We start from the raw sequence: 8,048 nt of genomic DNA on the forward strand, positions 1-8,048 counted from the left end.
AAAATGTGCTCATCTAATTATAAAAGCAAGATTAAAAACTCATTAACCATTGAAGCTTCTTTTCATTGCTTGAAAATACTAAAAATAGTTTACTTTGAAATATTTTGTATTTGATTTTATGGGTAGCTTGAGGCTGGCTTCTTGTCCTCCCCTGCCTTCCCTCCCAGGGAGTCCAGATTACTGGGATTTACACTGTAAGGCTGTGCCTCAACAGCATCACCTCTAGAGATCCCTTTGGGAATCTAGGGCCTGGGTGTGTTTGTGGGTGTGAAGAGAGGACCAAACCTGAACTTCATAACAAATCCCACTCTGCAGGCAACTGCCACCGCTGGCTCAACACATCAAGATAGTTTGCCTTTCCATGTGTTCACACACTGGAATTTTAAACAGGTCAAATGACAACAAGAAAACAAATGCCACACAAATGTGGTCCATTTTGACCCATCTATTCCGGGGTCTGGGACCCAAGGCTGGGTCAAGGTTGAGTAGTACAGTAATGTCCCCCATCCCTGGCTACATACTGAACTCAGTCTTGCTAGTGTTCTGTGCTGCATAACTTAATGACTTAAATGAGATGTATGTATTGTCGTACAATTTCTGTGGGACAGGAATCTGAACTGTGTGTGCAGAGAATCACGAGGTTGCAACCAAGGGGCTCGCTGAGCTGCATTCTCACCTGGAGAAGAACCTGCTTCCAGGCTCACTCAGGTAGCTGACATAATTCATTTTCTTGTGATCTGTGGCCTCAGCTTTTTGTTGGTTATTAGTCACCTGTGTGTCCCAGAGAATCTCACAGTCTGTTGACACATGGGCTTCTCCAACATGCTGTGTCTTTCACTAAGCTCTTAAGAAGAGTTCCTAGCCTCATCTGCAGGTATTGCATTGGAAAGCTGGGGCTTGAGTGCATTTACGGGTGTGAAGGGAGGACATTACTTCTCCATTTCTGATGAAGAACGGAGGTATGGAGTCATAAACACACTTTTCCCTTTTTTGTGACCATTGGCACTTTTAAGGAGAGTGCCTGGACAGTAAAGTGGGCCTACAGAAAGCCTTCTATAATGTAACCTGATCGTGACAGTGACATCTCGTTACCTTTGGCATAATCCATTGACTGAAGCAAGTCACAAGGCCCACTGGGCCCAAGATGAAAGGACTACCCAGTGCCAGACGCCAAGCAGTCAGGCACTGTGGAGGCCACCCTAAAGTTTTTCCAAAACATAGGGTTTATAATTTCTTTGAGCACTGTTCACAAAAATACTATAGCAGTTTGAAAAAAGACCACTTTAGTAAAAGGAGAGTCAGTACAAAAGGAGAAATACTACAGCTCATAGCAAAGCATCAGAGTTTGTCTTTCCTCAGTCTTGCTTAGGATCCACCATTTTAGATAAAGGTGAGTGGATGAAGCAGAAAGGCCAAACCACAGGGACACAGACAGACTGCAATTCTGCTGTAGAAGGGAAGAAATGACTTATCAATGTTGGGAAGATTCGAGAGTACATCCTAAAAGCAAAAGAGTCCAAGATTGCTCCAGGAAGCTAGATTATGATTAAGGTAGGCAAGGGGGATAGTGAAAGGAACATGGGGGTGTCTGTTGAAATCATCTGGCTGCAGTGCAAGGTGGTGCTGGAAGGGTAAATGGAAATTACATTATGAACTGGAAAGAACTTAGATTGCACCTTGTAGGCAATGGCGAACCACTGAAACATCATAAGCAGGATAACAACATATTCAAAGCTCTACTTCAGGACAATTAACCTGGTTATGTAGACAGAATTATTTTCTTATAAGCAAGCTGTGTCAGATTTAGAATTCTCATTTGACAGTTTTCTTTTTTTACCATTTAATAAATAGCATAGAATTACATTTTGCCCTCCATGGCTTCTTATGAAAAATCAGTTGATAATCTGACTGAAGATACCATATATGTGATGTTATTTTTCTCTTGCTACTTTTTAGATTCTCTTTGTCTTTGTCTTTTGACATTTGCTTATAATAGGTCTTCATATGAGTCTCTGTGGGTAATTCTTGGGCCATTACTTTTTCCTTCATAAGTTCCTTAATGCATAAATTGGTCCATTAAATGATTTCTAGACATTTCTTATGCTGCTTACTTTTCTTTTTCTTTTTTTGTTTTTTTGTTTTTTTGTTTTTTGTTTTTGTCCTGTTTCTCAGACTCAACACTTGATTTATCGAATCTTCTGGTCTACTGTTCTTTCTTCTGCCTGCTTTACTCTCTTGTTGCACTCTTCCAGTGAATTTTTCATTTTAGTCAGTGTACTTTTCAACTCCAGAATTTGTGTGATTCTTTTTAAATAATATTTATAAAGATCAACAATATATCTGTTGATACTTTCACTGTGTTTATATATTATTTTTCCTGGTTTCATTTAGTTCTTTGCCTATGTTTTCTCTTAGCTCTTTAAGCATATTAAGAAAACAGTTTTAGAGTGCCTGTATGTCTGATGTCTGGGTTTCTTCAAGGACAGCTTCCATCAATTAAATTCTCCTTTAAATGAACAATATAGTCCTGCTTCTTTGAATGCCTTATGATTTTTTAATTAGGCATTTGATTATTTTAATGCAGTACTCTGAAAATAAAATTTGTTAAAATTTTCTAGTTTTCTCTTTCATCTTTCTTACTCTTTGCTATTGTGGAAGGCTGTAGTTATACATTTGTTTTGAAACTTTTCCAGACAATTTTTTGCAAAGACTATGCCTTTTAATGCTATTCTTTAGCTTCCTGAATGGCAAGAGGCAAAACCAGCAAACACACAGCATTTAAAATATGAAACCAAAATGAGGGACCATCCATCTCTCTTAATTTTTGTAGGTTGGTTCTATGCTGGAGGCATACAAACACTTACAGACTTTCTTTGAGTCTAGGGCTCAGCCTGCAGTGAAGGATTAAGGCATTCTCGGAATTGTTCTAAACATGCATCTTGCCTGAGTTTCCTTTTTCCCAAGTATACATGTCTGGCTTTAAATGTCCTAATTTCCCAGAATCTGACCTCAGTTTCTCTATCAGCTCTTAAGTGGTCTAATGTATGTCTCCACCAGGAATCTCTTTCCCCAGATATCTCTGACTCACAGTTGCCTTGCAGATTTTACCAGTAGGGTCTACTGATTTTCCCATCTACATCTGGAGTTATGTGGAACAGAGGCCAATGCTTTACAGCAATTTTTCAGGTGTCCCCCAGACATGCACAGATTAGAGACTGTGTCTGTTTGATTCATATTATAGACCCTGGATGGCACAGCCTTGGGAGACAGTTACCTTGATTCTTTCCCTGTTCCCTTCCTGCACATGCCCCAATCACAAAACAATCACACTATGTTCTGCCTAGGCCACACAGGCCACGTAGCACTATTTGCCTCATCTTCTCTTCCTGTTTGCCTTCCACTATAAATAAAGAGTACACAATGGTCCAGGCAGCCACTAGCTCCCGACAAGCTATGGTTCCACCTGGTCCCAGATAAGAGTAATCTTGGTGTTCTTTGTCTTTTCATCATCTCCCCCAACTCTCCCTGGCTTCAGACCCTACACTGTGTGGATCGTGGCACCATGGCATTGTTTTTTCTCATAGGACATATTCTCTATGATTATCTCAATTACTCCTATGGCTTCAGTTACCACCAATATGTTGGTGATTCTTAAATAGCACCCCTCCCCGACACATTCTCCTTAGCTTAAGATCTTCATATCCTGGAGATTCTGATTCCATCCAGCACTTACCAGTAGGGTGACTGTGATGGTTGACTTTGTGTGTCAATTTCATTGGGACACAGAATGTCCAGATACTTAAATGTTATTCTGGGTCTGTATGCAAGAGTATTTCTGGAGCAAATAGTACTGCAGCACAGTTGTCAATGGGGCCAAACAGGGCTCAAATATGACAAAAACTACAAAATATCCTTGTGATCTGATGACCAGGGCAAAGGCCAGTCCAGTGGTGGGGTGAAAAGGACATTGTAGTGCTTGAGGAACCAAAAAGGAGGACAGAGGTGAAGATGGCAGGTTTCTACAAGTTTTACGAGCAGTGTACCAGTGAAGGGGAGATGAGAGAAGACTAGAGGATGTAGGGACATGCTGGAAAAGGTTTGCCAACTTGCTTTCAAGGTGGAGAGGCTTCACCATCTTGAATTAGTGTGATTTGGTACCTATCATTCCATGGAGGAGGCCTTCAAGAAACAGGACAACCCTGGGATTAGAATGTTAATTGTGTTCAACTCTTCTTGGGCCTTTATTTTGTCCCTCCAGGCCTTCTTTGCATGATAGCCTCCTTCAAAGCACCACTGAGTAAGTGGGAAATGCATATGGAAGCATTCTACCAATAACCATCATTACTTCCAAATGCCAAGGAAATGGTTGGATTCAAGACCCTTTCAAGCTTTTCAAGCTGGAGCATCTGGGAAATAGCAGGTGGAAATGCTGGCAGGAGATGGCTGGGAAACAGAAGGATGACAATGTGGGTTTGTACAGGCCATTACTGGAGTCAGTGGCAGGACATCAGAAGTGGAAACGCTTAGCAGATATGTGGAGACAAGGACCAGATGAAGGAGAGCAGCCAGGGATGGAGAAGCAGAGCTGGCACTGCTCCACTCTGGGGTGACAGAAGGTAATGGGGGTTTGTGTAACATTTGCCAGAGTCACACAAGAACACCTATAACTGCCATGCATTTAGGAAATGCTTTGTATCAGGCCCTTTACCTACAATTTCTTCCAACCTCATAATTATCTGTATTTTACAGTGGAGAAAATTGAGGCTTGGAGAGGTCACCCAGCTAATAAATGATGCAGCTCAGAATCAAACACAGCCCCTCTGGCTCCAAAACCTGCATTCTTTCCACTACCTCATGCTGCTCTGTAGGATGGAATTTTGGGGGAGAACTATGTGTAGGAGACAAAATAAACAGCTAGTTGGACAGAAAAATGATCAGAGAGCATTCATTATGGAGGCCAAGAGAAGATAAAGCTTTAAGATGGTGGAACGGGACCTTAGCTGGCCTCTGCTAAGACAGTAAAGGGAAGAACTGACAAGGCTGTGGCGCTGGTGAGGACCTGGTGACCAGCAACTGTGCATGGCTGAAAGGGCTGTGCCCTTAAAAATAAAGATGGCTGTGTGGAAGGAAGAGCATCCTCTAGCTCCTAAATGATGCTGGTGGGGAAATTACATGGTCAGTGCAACCAGTCTGATAGTTATTGCACATGGCAAATCAGGAAAGTAAAAGTCAAGAAAGCGCTCATTCTCAAGCAGCCCACAATTTAACTGGGGAACCTGCATTCCTCTACGCAGAAAACCAGAGAACCACAGCTGTAGGGAGTGTCTCCCGCAAGACCCCTCCTGCAGATACAACTTCTGCCAACAGCTGGATCAGGTGGGACCTGAGCTCCCGAGGGACAGCTGGGCCAGCAGGCCGTGCAGCAGCTGTGGGGACGCACTGCTGCTCAGAGGATTACAGCTGGAGAAGAGGCACGAGACAGAGCTCCGTGCAGCATCAGGATTCCATGGATCAAAGTAGACTCCTGATGGGCACTACGAAGGAACGGTCAGAGAGGAAAGAAACATGTGAACTATGGCTGGGTCCCTCAGTAAAGCACATCTCGTACCTTGGAACCAAGCAACACCCTGCTTCATTCTGTTCTCATTTGACTCCTTTGAATCACCCATTTCATTCCTGTCTTGCCTTAGCACTCACTTCTTTCACATTCCCTCCAGCAACAAATTCAGCCTTGCTCTCTCCTGCCTCACTCTCTAAACCACAAGGTCCAGTGAATGTCACCCTGGGGAGGAACCAACACACTGCCTCTTCCCTCCCTGTTCACTTGCCTTCATCTGGCCATCTCCCTCCTGCTGCTGGTCAGAAACTGTTAACCCGCCCAAGTCTTGCACTGTCTACCTGATCTGCTGAATATCTATCTCACCCTATCTTGTCTTTGAAAACAGGACAACTGCAGGCCGGAGGTGGCGAGCTGAACCAGCACCAGAGTGACTGTCAGCCAACCTCGAACTTCATCATAATTCCATCTACATCTAAATGACACACCCCATCATCATGATGATTGACAGTTGCCATGATGACAACCAGAAAGAACAATAAAAGAACTGAAAAGGGGTGACACTTGAATTCGGGGAAAATGTCACCCTTTCCCAGAAGAGACATGAATATTCCTCCCCTTTTCAGTTTATTCCTCCCCTTTTTCTTTATCCTAGAACCTCCCAACCCTCAACAGGTCAAGAAGTTCATTTATCAGTTTATTTTCCTGTTTTATTCTTTTCTTCTTGCAGTTCAATCTGCATTGGAGCTTGTTATCCCATATTTCCAAGAGGGAAAAAGAACTGGGGTGGGGGGTAATTGGTAACAAAAAGATCAACAGAATTCCTCTGGTGGACCAACCTCAAACTTAGGTTCTCCCCACCAAAAAAGCATGTAGCTGCCACAGTGCCTAAATTGCTGGAGTTATCATCAATTCTGCAGTTAGAATTGCTCTCCCCTCTAGTTCCTGTCTTAAAATATTAAGGTGCCTGGAGATTTCATTTCTAGCACTCAAATTGTTCAGAAGATCAGCTACATCTCTGCTATGCTTTGAAGAGTTAAATCTTGGGCAGCAAAAGTTGCCACCAAAAGATGATTTAGGGACCAGGGAGGAAAGGCAAAGGGACACATGAAAATCTTATCCCCATTATGCAATTTTGTCCTGGATTAACCTCACTCCTTGGCGTGGGTTTGGAAGGAGTCATAATTCATTTGTAGCCGAGGCTGTAGGTGCTCCAACCATATCCCGCTGGCCTGCTTCAGAAAACCTGTGGACGTTTTCCAAGTAACACCAAGTCAGAGGGCCAGGAGAGTTAATGATCTGCAGATAGCAATGGCAGACACTGTTAAAGACAAAGTTAACGGGTGTCCACGTGGTCTCTCGGAGTTACCAGCCACATTCTGACCCATTTCTCCCCAACAGTATCCACTCATGAACACAAGGTTCATTCATCACTACTCAAAATACTTTCCAGAGAACTCTGAAAACTACTACTTACACCCAAATTCTTGTTTCAGATTTTGGTTGGGGGGGAATCAAAATATACGATAAATAGAAAGACAGAGACATAGACACACAGACAGACAGATATAAAACAAGCCTTTCCTTGCTACTCCAAATATGGAAAAGAAAATAAAGCCCACTTGCTCCTAAAAAATGCAACAACCCAGAATATAGATATACGCATACAAATGTTAAATGCCAGTAACCTTCGATCCAGTAGTTCTAATTCTAGAAGTCTACCTTAAGAAAATAGACTTTGTGTGCAAAAATGTATGCATAAGAGTGTATGTGTGCATAAAATTTGGAAAGAAACTTTGCAGCAACAGCAGTTGGTTAGTAGATTGTGGTTCGTGTTATGTTGCCGTTAGAAATAATATCAATTTTTCTGCGTTTTCCATTTCTGTGACAAGTTCAATGAAAATACAAGTGTCAAAATACGCGTAGTGTTGTCTGTTTTCATAGATACACCTGTATCCACGTTCACAGAAAGAACCTGGAATGATCACAAAATGTCAACAATGATTACCTTTGGGTGGAATGATTGGGAATGGTGGTTTATTTTACTTTCTTCTTTCTTGTACTTTCCTGACTTGCAAAACGTCTGACGCTTAAGGAACTGCAGAAAGAGTTCTGCTCCCCGTTCCCTCGGGAAGAGCCCGTTGCCACGGCGACGCCGGGCCGCCTGGGCTCGGGAGGGGGCGTCCATCGAGGACCCGATGCGAGAGGAGCCGACCTGGCACTGCCCTTCCGTCCCGGCAGCAGGGCCCAGCCTGACGCTGCCCTAGGCCCAGGAGCGCCCGGCTTTAACTCACGTCAAGCTTCTGGAGCGAGGCTATGGCCTCCCGGGCTCCTTTGGCGGTCGGAGGGACAGACAGCGCGGAGGAGCCAGGGATTGAGGCTGCGACCGGACCGAACCCCGAACCTCACGGCCGGGCAGCGTGGGAGCCTGGGGAGGCTCTGGGGCGCACTGCCTCCCGCTACCCCCAGCCCGGGTGTCCCGGGAGAGGCT

This window comes from Fukomys damarensis, unplaced genomic scaffold (assembly GCF_012274545.1).
Source record: "Fukomys damarensis isolate Sample0158 unplaced genomic scaffold, DMR_v1.0_HiC HiC_scaffold_19, whole genome shotgun sequence".
NCBI classification, from domain to species: Eukaryota; Metazoa; Chordata; class Mammalia; order Rodentia; family Bathyergidae; genus Fukomys; species Fukomys damarensis.